At 44.8% G+C, this 16531-nt stretch overlaps 1 protein-coding gene across 1 annotated transcript in view; it reads left to right on the plus strand.

Annotated features, from left to right (window-relative positions):
- Positions 1-16531, plus strand: part of pcdh15b (protocadherin-related 15b) — an 843531-nt gene that overhangs the window by 199875 nt on the left and 627125 nt on the right. The gene's annotated exons all lie outside the window — the stretch shown is intronic.

Here is a 16531-nt window from a genome sequence, read left to right on the forward strand (position 1 = left end):
AAAACAATTCATGAATGAATATACTGTGCTAGTATGTCTGGAAATAAATGAACTTGAAAAGTATTGGAAATGCTTCTGCTGTGTTGGAAATTATTATTTCAGACCTTCAAACATGCTGTGAAATAAAGAAGTGATGTGGTAGAAAGTGTGAACAATTGATGAATTACTTATTACTTTTTGAAAACAAAATTTCGTGAAGCATTCTAAAGATTTTTAACTTTCTATTTGCTCCTGAATTCAGATATGGGCCAAAATTTAATGTGAGCTAGGAAACAGTGTGGGGAGTGTGGGAGGCGGGTGTAAACTAAGGTGGGAGGCAGGGGATACCAGGCCTGTTGCCTAGCTGCCCCTGCTGCTATTTTACCAGTGACTAATTAATTGCCACTTAAGGGCCTGTTCCTGTTGCTGCTGGTATTTTACCAGCAGTGGACAGGCACTTCAGCACCTGAGGAAGGCACTAATTAATACTTGACAGCGGGCTGGGGCGGCCAGTCTGTGCCCCATGAAAGGCACCTCCAGCAACACGTGTTGTCCTATCTCCCAAAACAAACCCCCCTGCCCTAAACTCCGACACTTCCACCCTCCCCCACCACCGCCGGAATCTAGCCAATTGTCCCCGGCGAAGCCCAACCCTCAATTACCGATTTACGGTGACTGACAATTAACTGCCAAGCTTTGTTTGAAATTTAAACCAGGCAGCTTGACTCTGATTGGTCAAGGCATTGCCCTGAGGAATGAATCAGCTTATTTTCTTCAGCTGAAACAGGCCCAATATTTGTACATATTCTTTCTGTCTGCAAAGAACAGGGTCCTGTGTATTAATATATGTAGCTTCCAGCATGCACAAATGCACCACACTGTGAGCCCTACTGACAATTTAAATTGGTTGTCAGCATAATGTTTAGCATACATGACAGCCATTTGCTGATTTAGCCCTCAGGGCAATGCCTTGACCAATCAGAGTCAAGCTGCCTGGTTTAAATGTCAAACAAAGTTTGGCAGTTAACTCTCAGCCACCATAAACTGGTGCATTTTCCATGGTCCATTCCTTGCTGGTTGCAGTCCCAGCAGTGGCCACCACTCCAGGTGGCGCTGCTGGGATGGAAGAGCTGCCAGCCCTCTGATTGGCTGGCAGCTCTTGGAGGTGGGACTTCCTGCCTCAGAGGGGTGGAAGTCCCGACTGCAGGCAATTAAGTGCCTGAGCCATGCAAAATTGCAGCGTGGCTTTCAGGGCCGGCAGAGGAGGGCTCGCCCCAGCTTTCCAGGCAGTGGTCGGGACCACCACCTCATCGTTAAATTCTGGCATTGGTCCTCGTCCTGCTTGAAACAGATAGGGCATATTTACACACTATTGCTAGCGACATAGCAAAATGGTACCTGCTTCACCATGATATTAAAGGTGGGGAGTAAACCAGGACAGATTCTCAGCCTGATTCAATCTGAAGACCCGTAAGTTGAACCTACCCCTGGTGATTTGAGACCCAAGCTACGGAATAGAGATTACAATTTGAATATACAAGGTTATGTTAGTGGATAGATGATCTAGAGACATGAGTTCGAATCCCTCCATGACAGCTCGGGAATTTCAATTCAATTAAATAAAACCTGAAATGAAAAGCGAATGTCAGTAATTTTTTTTAAATTCCTTTCACGGGATGTGGGTATTGTTGGCAAGGCTAGCATTTCTTGTCCATCCCTAATTAGCCTTGAGAAGGTCATAGTGAATCTTCTTGAATCGCTGCAGTCCATGTGGTGCAGGTGCACCCATACTGCTGTTAGGGAGGGAGTTCCAGGACTGACCCAGCGACAGTGAAGGAATGGCGATATAGTTCCAAGTCAGGATGGTGTGTAGCTTGTGGGGGGAGACCTTGCAGGTGGTGTTCCCATGCATCTGCTGCCCTTGTCCTTCTAGGTGGTAGAGGTCACGAGTTTGGAAGGGGCTGTTGAATAAAGCTTGGTGAGTTGCTGCATGCACCTTGCATATTGTACACACTGCTGCCATTGTGCATCGGTGGTGTAGGGAGTGAACGTTTAACGTGATGGATGGGATGCCAATCAAGGGGGCAGTTTTGTAGAGGTTGGGAATTCTGCGGTAACTCGCCTTCTGTCTCTCCAATGCCTTACCACCATCTACAAAGCATGGAGTGTGCTGCAATACTCTCCATTTGCCTGGATGTGTGTGGCTACAACAGCACTCAAGAAGCTCAACACTATTCAGGACAAAGCTTGATTGGCACCCATCCACCACCTTCAACATTCACTTGCTTCAGCACGACGCACAGTGGCAGCAATGTATACCATCTACAAGATGCACTGCAGCATTTCGCCAAAACTCCTTCGACTGCACCTTCCAAACCCATGACCTCTACCCCCTGGAAGGACAAGGGCAGCAGATGCATGGGAACACCGCCACCTGCAAGTTCCCCTCCAAGCCACACACCATCCTAACTTGAAACTATATCGCCATTCCTTCACTGTCGCTGGGTCAGTCCTGGGATTCCCTTCTGAACAGCACAGTTGGTGTACCTACACCCCAAGGACTGCAGCAGTTCAAGAAGGCAGCTCACCATCATCCTCTCAAGGACAATTAGAAATGAGCAATAAATGCTGACCTAGCCAGCAATGCCCACATCCCACAAACAATTAAAAAAAAACACTGAAGTGAAACCCAATGAACTCAGATCAGATATTGGAGCCGCCATTGTGAATTGACCTTCCAAACCCAATGCAAGCTTAGGAGCAATTTTCAGAATTTGATTGCCGACTTTGGTTCGGCCACATTTGGAATACTGCGTGCAGTTCTGGTCGCCACATTACCAAAAGGATGTGGATGCTTTGGAGAGGGTGCAGAGGAGGTTCACCAGGATGTTGCCTGGTATGGAGGGCGCTAGCTATGAAGAGAGGTTGAGTAGATTAGGATTATTTTCATTAGAAAGGCGGAGGTTGAGGGGGGACCTGATTGAGGCGTACAAAATCATGAGAGGTATAGACAGGGTGGATAGCAAGAAGCTTTTTCCCAGAGTGGGGGATTCAAATACTAGGGGTCACGAGTTCAAAGTGAGAGGGGAAAAGTTTAGGGGGATATGCGTGGAAAGTTCTTTACGCAGAGGGTGGTGGGTGCCTGGAACGCGTTGCCAGCGGAGGTGGTAGACGCGAACACGATAGCGTCTTTTAAGATGGATCTAGACAGATACATGAATGGGCAGGAAGCAAAGAGATACAGACCCTTAGAAAATAGGCGACAGGTTTAGATAGAGGATCTGGATCGGCGCAGGCTTGGAGGGCTGAAGGCCTGTTCCTGTGCTGTAATTTTCTTTGTTCTTCTATGTGATAGCACCATTGAAAGAAAAGTTTTAAGTCTGATTTGAAGTCATCAAATGAGGTCTGCAGCATTACTTTGATAAGTGGTTGCTAAATGACACAGGCTTCTTGATTTCCTTGAAGCAATATAAAAAAAAGACTGCAGTAGTTTTTTTCATTCCAAAATATATGGCAGTGTTTGTTATTTCTTAGCTTCATTTAAAAAATTTACAGTGAATTAGGAGCAGTTTAATAGGTTCAGGGTTTTGCTCTCTTGATCTTCTCCCATTTGAGTTCCTGACCTCTCAGCAGTCCCTCTCAATCCTATGCTCACCCATACCATCAACTTGTCACACCATCCTCCATCACTGTCATGATTGCCTTCAAATCTGCTGTTTCTCTACAATATGACAGAGAGGGGGCTCTGTAAGGCAGTTCGCAATCTCGGAGGCTCTACACAGGGGGTCCTTGGTTTTACGTTGTTTTATCAGGTGACCAAACTGTTGGGTGAGATTTGTGGTTGCTCATACTGCTGGATGAGAGGGATGGTCATCAGCAAGGCTTAGCACTGAGGGCCATCAGGAAGTGTGCCGGAAGTAGTTGTAAATGCTCAATTCACAGGGTAGAATTGTCTCTGCATCAACAGTGCTCTGTAGGCTCACTGGGCATCTAGCATGGGTCTAATACAGCTGTGGCATGATGCGCACTTCTGATGGAGGGAGGGTCAAGAGACAGCTGTGCCTATCTGTGAAGTTTCATGATGAGAGCAGCAGCAGCCAGCCATGCTATGATGTGCCCACCTACGCCAAAGAGTGTATTGGACTTGATTCAGCTACCTCCAAATATCGGAGCAGCATTGTGTTATGAAATTGCTTCCAATTTTTTTGTTGAGTACTTGTGATAAAACTGAAAAGATTTCTTGGATGTGTTTTTTTTTACCAAGTTCAATGAAAGGACACTTGAGATGTTGTTTGAAAACAATCTTTGCTGGAAATCATGTGCTTTAAGCTCAATAAACAACAGAAACCTTGATGACCAGGGGAAGATGTTTACAAAAAGTGCAGCGGCAGCAGGAAGGAGCGAGAGTGAGTGAGACCGGCAGAGTTTAAAAGTGCAGTGGCAGTGGGCAGGAGCGAGATTGAGTGAGACCAGCAGAGTTTAAAAGTGCAGTGGCAGTGGGAATGAGTGAGACTGGCAGAGTTTAAAAGAGCAGCGGCAGCGGGAAGGAGCGAGACTGAGTGAGACCGGCAGAGTTTAAAAGTGCAGCGGGAAGGAGCGAGAGCGGCAGAGTTTAAAAGTGCAGCAGGAAGGAGCGAGGCTGAGTGAGACCAGCAGAGTTTAAAAGTGCAGCGGCAGCGGGAAGGAGCGAGACTGAGTGAGACCAGCACAGATTAAAAGTGTAGCGGCAGTGCGCCTGAGTTTTGAAAAAAAAAGCCAACAGTGACATCACAGGAGAGCTGCAAGGTGATTGGTTGGTGAGTCACAGCTGTTAGGGAATAGCTCTAAATAGCTGGGTAAGTATCTCAGGTAAGAAAAGTTTAAAAGTTTAAAGTTTATTTCAAATATAGTAAGTCGTGTTTTTTTTTAAGGGAGTTCTGTAGTAACAAGGACCAGGGAAGAAGGGCCCTAGAGTAACCAATATTATTGGACATTAAGATCTTCCAGAAGGTTTAATTTAATTTAAAGGGTTAAGTCATGGCAGGAGAGCTCAAAGCCGTGGTGTACTATTTGTGCTCCACGTCAGAAGCCGGGAACATTTCCAGTGCCCGGGACCAGCATGTGTGCAGGAAATGTATTCAGCTGCAGCTCCTGGAAGCCCGGGCTTTGGAGCTGGAGCAGCAGCTGGGGACACTGTGGAGCATCCACGAGGCTATGAGTATCATGGATAGCAAGTATAGAGAGGTGGTCACACTGCAGGCTCAAATCCCACAGGCAAGAAGGGAATGGGTGACCACCAGGCAGAGCAAGAGGACGAGGCAGGCAGTTCAGGAATCTCCCATGGCTATTCCCCTGCAAAACAGGTATCCTGCTTTGGGTACTGGTAGGGGGAATGGCCTGTCAGGGGAAAGCAGCAACAGCCCAATTTGTTGCACCACGGTTGGCTCTGCTGCACAGTGGAGGAGTAAAACTTGTGGGAATGCAATAGTTATAGGGGATTCAATTGTAAGGGGAACAGATAGGCGTTTCTGTGGCTGCAAAAGAGACTCCAGGATGGTATATTGCCTCCCTGGTGCTAGGGTCAAGGATGTCTCAGAGCGGTTACAGGACATTCTGAAGCCAATGGTCGTGGTACACATTGGTACAAACGACATAGGTAAAAAAAAGGATGAAGTCCTAAAAGCAGAATATAGGGAGCTAGGAAGTAAGTTGAAAAGTAGCCCCTCAAAGGTAGTGATCTCAGGATTACTACCAGTGCCACGTGCTAGTCAGAGTAGAAATAGCAGGATACATCGGATGAATACGTGGCTGAAGAGATGGTGTGAGGGGCATTAGAGGGTTTTAGATTCCTGGGGTATTGGGACCGGTTCGGGGGGAGGTGGGACCAGTACAAACTGGATGGGTTACACCTGGGCAGGACCGGGACTGACGTCCTAGGGGGAGTATTTGCTAGAGTGGTTGGGGAGGGTTTAAACTAAAATGGCAGCTGGATGGGAACCTTTGCAAGGAGTCAGAGGAGGGGGGATCAAAGACAAGAACAAAAGACAGCAAGGGGAATAAAAAAAGTGATAGGCAGAGAAATCAAGGGCCAGAATCAAACAGGGCCACAGTGAAAAATAGTGGGAAGGGGCCAAGTAATGTTAAAAAGACAAGCCTTAAGGCTTTGTGCCTTACCGCGCGGAGCATTCGCAATAAAGTGGATGAACTAATCGCGCAAATAGATGTAAACGGGGATGATATAGTCGGGATTACGGAGACATGGCTGCAAGGTGACCAGGGATGGGAAATGAACATCCAGGGATATTCAGTATTTAGGAAGGACAGACAAAAAGCAAAAGGTGGTGGAGTTGCATTGCTGGTTAAAGAGGAAATTAATGCAATAGTGAGGAAAGATATTAGCTCTGACGATGTGGAATCTGTATGGGTAGAGCTGAGAAACACTAAGGGGCAAAAAACGTTAGTGGGGGTTCTATATAGACCCCCAAACTGTAGTGGTGATGTTGGGAATGGCATTAAACAGGAAATTAGAGATGCATGCGATAAAGGAACATCTGTAATTATGGGTGACTTTAATCTGCTTATAGATTGGGCAAATCAGATTAGTCACAATACTGTAGAGGAGGAATTCTTGGAGTGTATATGGGATGGTTTTCTGGACCAATACGTTGAGGAACTAACTAGAGAACAGACCATCCTAGACTGGGTATTGTGTAATGAGAGAGGAATAATTGACAATCTGGTGGTGCAAGACCCCTTGGGGATGAGCGACCACAATATGATAGAACTCTTCATCAAGATGGAGAGTGACGTAGTTGATTCTGAGACTAGGGTCCTGAATCTTCGTAAAGGAAACTACGAAGGTATGAGGTGCGAGTTGGCCATGACGGATTGGGAAATGTTACTTAAAGGGATGATGGTGGAGATGCCAAACCATGGCTTACAAGGGAAATTAGAGATAGCATTAGATCCAAGGAAGAGGCATATAAATTTGCCAGGAAAAAAACAATAGACCTGAGGATTGGGAGCAGTTTAGAATTCAGCAAAGGAGGACCAAGTTCTTTTCCTCACACCCCCACATTTTATACCAAGAATCATTGAGTAGAAATCAAGAGTAGAAATATAGTTCAGTTTAGTTTGGTTTAGAGATACAGCACTGAAACAGGCCCTTTGGCCCACCGAGTCTGTGCCGACCATCAACCACCCATTTATACTAATCCTACACTAATTCCATATTCCTACCACATCCTCACCTGTCCCTATATTTCTCTACCACCTACCTATACTAGGGGCAATTTATAATGGCCAATTAACCTATCAACCTGCAAGTCTTTTGGCATGTGGGAGGAAACCGGAGCACCCGGAGGAAACCCACGCAGACACAGGGAGAACTTGTAAACTCCACACAGGCAGTACCCAGAATTGAACCCGGGTCGCTGGAGCTGTGAGGCTGCGGTGCTAACCACCGTGCCACTGTGCTCATTTTTATTGCCTTTGTCCAAGGACACTGAAGCTATTGTCATAACCTCAGCTGAGTCTAGTTAACTCAGCAAAGATGAGAAATTCAGCCCGTATCTTCCTTATTTTTACAGCTCCTCATCACACCAAATAGTGCATGCAATCACTGAGCAATTGAGACAGCAACATTTATGTAAAAACAAACACATTTATATGTTCAATTGTTGGTGTAAAGTTAGTGTTCATTTTATACTCTCTTTATTCAGTCTGTTCAAAATAGCATGTGTTTGTTGCCATGAACAATACTGGTCCGTTTGGTGTTCAAATGAGCCATCCCTTCTAATTATCTTAATTGTGCTCCAGTCAGTTGGCACTCTTCAATTAGACTAACATTTAATCCTGAAGTAGATGGTGAAAGTTGCAGTAATTACTGTAAATGTTGGATTACTCCCAGCAGTAGCATCCCATAATCACTTGTAAATATACAGTAGCATAACTGCACACAGAATGACCCAGAAAAATTGTGCATCATTTGTGCATTACATTTCTATTTTACTCTGTCTTCATTCTTTTCAGTTGCACTTCACTTTCATCTGTCATCTTTTTACTTGGCTGTTCACTGTCTTTCAGAATCATTAAATATTTATTTCAGAGGTCCTTTATGTGGTTTCTTGACTAATGAGGAAGGTATAGCCAAACATTATGAATTTTACAGCAGGAAGTCCTTTAATGAAGTTATTTAATTTCTATGAAAACCCACCATTTCACAAAAAGTTAATCAACAGATTGTCCAATTCTCCCTGTAAAAACCAATGAAAGAGGACGAGAAATCAAATTGATATTCACCCAATAGTCAGAGAAAGATCTGATGAAATTAGCTTGTGAATTTGGAAGCTCCTTGTAGCACTGAATGACAGCTAGATAACATTTATCATATACTACCAAAGCTCGTAAAAAGCTGATGTAGTCTTCCTATCTGTTATTGAGTCAGACTTGTATGGAGCAGTACATAATGGAAAAAACATGAGCCGAAAAAGTCATTTGAACAATGATTTAGGAGTGTGGTACAGTGCTCGTGGGGGAGAAATGCTGTTAAAATTCTTGAGTAAAAGCAAAGTAGTCATTTGGCAGTATACAACTTGAGTATTGCTGAAAATAGAGACATGTTGTCGAAGCTTTTCGTCTTGCATTCATCAGGACAATCCACAAGAGTGACCAGTGTAAGGGAAAACAACAACTTATACTGCATGAGAAGAGAGTGCTGGTTGGTTGGCAAGTGAACTTGGATTGGTAGTGGCGTTGCCATGGAAAATGCACCAGTTTATGGTGACTGAGAGTTAACTGCGAAGCTTTGTTTGACATTTAAACCAGGCAGCTTGACTCTGATTGGTCAAGGCATTGCCCTGAGGGATAAATCAGCAAATGGCTGTCATGTATGCTAAACATTACGCTGACAACCAATTTAAATTGTCAGTAGGGCTCACAGTGGTGCATTTGTGCGTACTGGAAGCTACATATATTAATACACAGGACCCTGTTCTTTGCAGACAGAAAGAACATGTACAAATATTGGGCCTATTTCAGCTGAAGAAAATAAGTGACAGCAATTCGCTGGTTCATTCCTCAGGGCAATGCTTTGACCAATCATAGTCAAGCTGCCTGGTTTAAATTTCAAACAAAGCTTGGCAGTTAATTGTCAGTCACCGTAAACAGGTGCATTCTTCATGGTAATGCCTCTACCAGTCAGAGTTCACTTGCCAACCAATCAGCACTCTCTTCTCATGCAGTATAAGTTGCTGTCTTCCCTTACGTTGTTTATTCTTGCGGATTGTCCTGATGAGTGCAAGACGAAAAGCTGTGACAACATAACTCTATTTTCAGCAATACTCAAAAACAAAGTAATAGATTCAATTCCATGGGAAAAGTTTGGAGATTGAACCCAGTTCTTTACATTTTTATTTGCCTTTGAGTCTGTAATTGCTGTTCTGAAGGAAGCTGCAATCAAAAGTAGCAACCGACAGGTCACATAATAACGAGGCCTTCATAAAAAATGAGGGATTGACAACATTTAAGTTTTTAAAAAATCTGTACTTAGTTCTCGGGGCATGGCATGACATTCAATGTGAAGATACCCTGCATTATGTTGTTGACTTTTATGGAATTGTTGGTTTGAGCTATATGAAAGCATAATTCATGGAAGCTATGATATTAAAAACCATTGGAGTATGTGCTGACCAATGAGTAGAAATATAACATCTGTAAATCTCATCTATGCGATCTAATGTAACCTGTCATCCAGATTAGTTGAATCTTAAAATTGTATTCTCACAATATGATCAAATGCAATGTTTGCCTGCCTTACAATGAAAAAGCACGATGCCATTATCTCTGCAGCAAATTCTAAATGTAACATTCAGTTGGTCATGCAGTAAAGATCTACATCAGTGATATGTTTTCGAATGTTTATTAACTAGACAGAATGCATGCAACAGTAGTTCAGGCTGAAGCATTAAAGCTTCTTCAGAACAGTAGGCCCACGTCTCCAATTTGTTCAGTTTCAAGGAGATAACCAGGTTCCTTTGCTTGAAGTCAAATTGACTTTGTTTTAATTTTGGGTTGAATTTTCTCTTGCCACAGTCTTTTAAGGGCAATTTTACCCCCCAAAATGGGTAGCTTTTGGGTCGGGGGAGAAGAAAATTGATAAAAAACTCAAACCCAACTCATCCCACCCACTTCTGGTTTTAATGGAGGATGGACGGAGTGCCGAGCAACCAACTGATTCCAGGAAGTAGAGCATTCCGTGCCCAACAGGGAGCCAACCTTGTCAATCAGGCTGGCTTCTGGGTGAGGAAGCTGCGGGAAAAAACAGACACATGCTGTGACATTAAAACTGTACAACATGCGGGAAAACTTGCCCAATCAAAATCGTTCACCCTGCTAGTCACAAAAATTGCCCCAGTAATTATCAGGATCTTAATGTCCAGAATAGTCCTCACTGAAAATGAAATGTGTTCTTCCATTGCTTTGCTAATACTACTTATAGAATCGTAGAGTCATAGTACCAAGACTGCATACAAGTTGCTTTTTATAATCCCTATTAACATAGGTAGTGCTTGGGATAGAAATGCAATACTGTACTAATGTGCCTCCTTGCTTGCCGTCATCATGTAACCTCTACCATGCGCCACTCTGACTGGAGGCAACCAATTAGAGTCAGTTTTCATTAACAAAATGACCTCGGACAATGCAGACCATGCGCAGCGCGATCACAGATGTCATCAGTGGGTGCAAATATTTGCCAATTTGCGCGCATGGCATCACCACACAATGATGTCCTCACCCCTCAATAGCCAACTCCATTCACCTCCCATTATCCCTGCTTCAATTGTCGCTTCATCCCGCTCAACCACTTGCTCCCCGCCACGCTGCTGCCTTCCCTCAGCCACTTGTTCCCTGGACCCGCTCCCCCCAACCCCAACCGACCGCTCTCCCCCCTTGGATGCCCATTCCAGGCCTTCCCGCTTGACCCCTCTCAGCCACTCGCCTCCGCCCTCGACACTTCCTCTCCTCGCCTACTCCCTCCCCAACGGCCGCTTCCCCCCTTGGCCAACGCTTCTCCCCTCTCAGCCACTCACTACCGCCCTCTATGCTTTCCCTCCCCTCGCCTTCCCATCGGCTACTTTCCTCCACAGCCACTCGGTCCAGAACTCGCCACTGCCCCCCTCCCCTCAGCCGATCGTTCCCCGCTCCTCGCTCCCACCCCCACTGCTTCCCCCCAATCCCCCCACCCCCCCTTCAGCCACTCACTCCCCACCTCCCCCTTCTTTGAGCCACATGCTCCAGGCAGCATCACTTCCCTCCTATAAGATACTCATTCCCACGTTGCTCCATCACCGTGTGGTCCACTTTGCTTCTTCGGGCAGCACGATGGAAACATTCGAACGTGGGAGCGATTTGCGGAGAGGAGGGGGGAACAGCAAGACGGAGTGCATGGCTAAGGGAAGGCAAGGGGGAGCGAGTGATAAGAAGACAGGTGCAAGAGGAAGCGACAAAGAGAAGCACAATGGCAGGAGGGAGCGGAGTCTGTTGGAGATGGGATGGAGGCGGCAATGGAAACCATTGAGGGGATTTTCAGGTTGAATTTGTTTTTTGTGACAAATTGAGCAGCGACATTTTTATTACTGGCAGCTGCCTGCGAGGTCACAGACGTTTCAATGAATGAGGCTGCATTTGTGCATGTGCTAGTACTGCACCACCTAGTGGTTGCATTGTCAGCAAATGCACACACCAGACTGTTGTCCTGTGAGCTCGTAACATGGTGTCAGAGTGGAGCTGAGACAGAGTGGTGAAAAGCTGTTGAGAAACACAGCTACGGAACAAAGGCCACAGGAATGGTCACAACTGCTGAAAGCCACAAGAAGGCACAGAAAAGGAACAAAAAAAACCAACTGAAAGCACTGGGTAAGACAATGGCTGCAAATTTTCCTCTGTTTGCACTGGTTGAAATGAAAGGTAATATGAAGCAAAACTGGCAGTTTTTCCACTCACAATGGCAAAATTATGAAAGTGTGATAGGTTTAATTAACAAACCAGAGCAACTACGAGTAGCTACAATTTTATCACTGTTGGGGAGAGACTGTCACAAAGTGTATTCCATCCTAAATCTCTCTGAAGAGCATAAAAAACAGACAGTAGAAATTTTGAAAACCTTGAAAGCACGTTTGAACCCCAAGTGAATGTAACATATGAATGGTATGTGTTCAATATTAGGGCCCAAGGTGAAAAAGAGTCCATTAATCAATATGTGACTGCATTAACATAGCTCGCAGAATCCTTTGAATTTGTGCAACTAAAAGATGATCTAATTAAAGACAAGATTGTATTAGGCGTATGATATCCTGCAGTGAGAGCACATCTAATGAGAGATGACAAACTTACTCTCAGAAAAGCGATTGACATGTGCAGAAGTGCTGAGGTTGTAAATCAGCAGCTAGACCATATTCATGGCAGAACAGACCAGGCCTTGCATTACGCTGATAAACATTCCAGGCTGAAAGGTCAGAAAGATCTCAAGCAATGGGCAGAATGCAAATACTGCAGAAGACGTCACACACAGGAAAAGAAGGCATATCCAGCATGGGGGAGCAGTGTTCTCACTGCAAGAAGCTGAATCATTATGCACACAAGTGTTTGTCTAGAAGGAAGCACAACAAGCAGGTACAGATGGCCACTGGAGAGATGTCAGCTGAAGATTCTGATGAATCACTATACACCATACAACAGGTTGGTTCAGTCAGGTCATTATGATGATAAATGGTTTGAGACTGTTGGAATGATGACTGCAGAAGGAGAATATCAAGTCAACATAAAGTGCCAGATAGACACCAGTGCGACATTCAACATCATGACCTTCACAGACCATTGCAAAGTGACTTAACTTGGCAATCCAAAAATGAAGCCCTCGAATGTAAGGTTGCAGCTATACGATGCACCATACTAGTGCCAAGAGGACAAGTTACTCTGAGAGCCCAGTGCAATGGCAAGAATGAAGATCTGGAGTTCCAGATCATAGACGGCAAGCAAAAGCCACTCATCTCAGCCGAAGCAAATCTAAAGCTTGGACTAGTAACCCTCAATGTGCAAAAAGAGATTTGCAATGTGTCGCAGCACACTAAACTATTGTCTGCGGAACAGATCCTAGAGGAGCACAACAATGCAATTACAGGTTTAAGATGTCTTCTTGGAGAATATGATCTTGAAGTAGATGAGAGGGTAAGACCAATTCAGCATCTGCTGAGGAAAGTTCCAGCTGCCCACAAGGCCTGCCTGAAAGACAAGATAGAAGAGCTGGAAAAGAAGGGAGTAATCAAGAAAGTGACAACCCCAACAGAAAGGTAGCAGTGAAATAACCTGGAAAGCTGAGAGCATGCATCGACCTAAAGGATCTAAATAAAGCTCTGAAGAGATCACACTACCTCATGCCAACCATCAAAGCAATTTTGCTACAACTTGCAAAGGCTAGATGCGAAGGATGCCTACTGGCAAGTGAAGCTGGTTGAAAGCAGCAGCTTTGTAATCACATTCTGGACACTGTTTGGGAGATACAGATAGTTGTGCATGCTGTTTGGCATTTCCACGACTCCAGAGGATTATCAATGCATACAGCATAAGATAGTTAGTGATCTTCCCGGAGTGGAAGCTGTAGTGGATGATCTGCTAATTTATGGATGTGGAGACTCAATGGAAGAATCCATTGCTGACAACGATCAAAATCTAATGCGACTTCTGGACAGAGCTTGCCAGATGAAACTGAAGCTGAACAAGAAAAAATTGCAATTAAAGATGCCCCAAGTCAGGTACATAGGTCACGTACTGACAGCAAAAGGTCTTTGTCCAGATCCCGAAAAGGTGAGAGCAGTAGCAGTGATGCAGTGACCAAGAGATGTAAAAGCAGTGCAATGATTTGTTGGATTCATCAACTATTTAGCAAAATTCTCGCCCAATTTGTCGTCGGACTATGAACCATTACGCCAACTCACCGCCAAGGACGTGCAGTGGCATTGGGGCACAGAACAAGAAACTGCGTTCACTAAAACCAAGCAACTAGTGACGGCAACGCCAGTGCTGAAATACTGTGACGTTAAAGATGAAGTTACCCTGCAGTGTGACGCCAGTGAGACAGGACTTGGGGCAACCCTAATGCAGCTAGAACAACCGGTTGCATTTGCATCCAGGGTGTTAATGCAAACGGAACAATGCTATGCTCAGATTGAGAAAGAGTGCCTGGCCATTGTCTCTGCTTGTGAACATTTTCATCAATACCTACTTGGAAGAGGCAAAGTGACAGTCGAGTCCAACCACAAGCCACTTCACAGTATTTTCCTCAAGTGTCTGCAAAGGATGTTACTCCGGTTACAGAGATATCATCTGGGCGTGACATACAAGCAAGGGAAAGAGATGTACATCGCTGACATGCTGTCAAGAGCAGCACTCACTATGAAGAAAGTAGAGGATGCTCCGACTGAGTGTGAAATCTTCCAGATCCAACGTGAAGCTGTAGCTCGACATGTCCTGGAAGTCATCAACCCAGCAGAGACATTGAATCTGACAGACATGCGCCTTGTTCAAATCAAGTGAACAACCCAACAAGATTCAACTCTACAAGTGTTGCAACACGTAATAATGAAAGGATGGCCTGACAGCATCAAGGACACTCCAGTGATCACAAGAACATATTGGGCTTATCGAGGTGAATTGACAGCTCAAGATGGTATCTTGTACAAAGGAAATAGAGTCATTATCCCTAAAGAGTTGAGAGGAGAGTTGCTAAAGCGCATGCATGCAAGCCACCCAGGAATTGAGTCGAGTCTGAGGAAGGCAAGAGAAGTGCTCTACAGAACAATGATGAGCAATGAAATCAAGGACCACATCAGCCAGTGCAGTGCGTGCAACGAGTACCAAGCTAAGCAAGCTAAAGAGCTGCTGATGACACATGACATCCCAGACAGAACTTGGATGAAGCTGGGAGTAGACCTCTTTGCTCTCACAGATACTGATTATCTTGTCACCACAGACTACTACTCTGACTACTGGGAGGTAGACCAGCTGATGTCAATGACTACCGGTGAGATTTTAGAATGCCTGAAAGCACACTTCGGTCGTTTTGGCATTCCAGACATTGTGATGACCGACAATGGCCCTCAGTTCACAAGCGAAGGATTCAGCTGCTTCATAAAGGATTGGGAAATTCAACACCACATCTCCACTCTATCTCCAGTCCAATGGAAATACAGAAGTGGCAGTGAAAATAGCCAAAGAAGTCATGAAGAAATCAAGCAAATCTGGCACAGATGTATACAAGGCAATCCTTGAGTGGAGAAACACACCTACCAAAGGCATGGAAAGTAGTCCAGTACAAAGACTAATGTCAGACTGCACCCAAACTACTCTTCCAATAGCAAAAAAACTACTGAAGCCAGTCACAGGCATGAGTGACAAAATCAAGGCGAAATGGCAGAAAGCCAAATTTCACTTTGACAAAACTGCCAAACCATTGCCAGAACTGAGCATTGGAGAGCCAGTAAGGGTACAAACCTTCAATGCTCTCAACAAGGGTCAGCCCAAGTGGCAATCTGGGACCTGCGTAGAGCAGTTGTCACCTCAATCGTATGTGGTGGAAGTGAACGACCAGAGATACCGACCCAACCGCAGACATAGACGCACAACTGAAGAAGCTGTTCTGTGACAGCAGGCAGCCAATCAGGAAGAAGAGAACTCACCAACTGCACAGACCACAGAACAACCATCAGCCCCAGAGGGCCACAGCACCCTAACAACGGAAATGGAACAAAAACCGTTACCGCGGCAACAAGTGGCAAGGGAACAACGCTCACTGGAGAAGGAAAATCAACCAGATGAACAACCAACAACAACGCACACACACACCATTAAGAGACTGGCATGATTTAATGACTATGTGTGCAATGCATGTGCAGAGACTGACAAGAATGACAAACTAATAAGGCATGAGAACAGTTGTGTGCATAGTGGATAACTTGGGCAACTCACAGTGTAAATGATAATGCATGCAAATTTTGTTTTTTTGTATGAAAAGGGGGATGTTTGGGATAGAAATGCAATACTGTACTAATGCACTTCCTGGCTTGCTGTAGTCATGTGACCTCTACGATGAGGCACTCTGACTGGAGGCAGCCATTACAGTCAGTTTTCATTAAAGACACAGTACACACCAGACTATTGTCCTGTGAGCTTGTAACATATAGGAAGGAAGTTAAACCCCTAAAAGAGCCATGCAGTGATGATCAGAACAAACTGGAAGGTTTGCATGCTCAATGACTTCTCCTCATAAGATTTTCCCCTAAGGGAGGACATTAAAGAATGCATGGTCCAACATCAAACCTGTCCTTTGTATTCTTGGAATTTGACATTACTGTAATAAAGCTCTGGCTGACAGGGCTGTAAACCAACACTTAGACAAAGTAGAAGATTTGTGAAGTATAGATGGCCATTTTAAAAGTGTTGATAAATAAATTGGAAACAGGCAAATATAATTGAAGTACAGCAACAAAGCTACCAGGCAACTAAAGGCAATTAGCCT

This window comes from Heterodontus francisci, chromosome 20 (genome assembly GCF_036365525.1).
Source record: "Heterodontus francisci isolate sHetFra1 chromosome 20, sHetFra1.hap1, whole genome shotgun sequence".
Classification (NCBI taxonomy): domain Eukaryota; kingdom Metazoa; phylum Chordata; class Chondrichthyes; order Heterodontiformes; family Heterodontidae; genus Heterodontus; species Heterodontus francisci.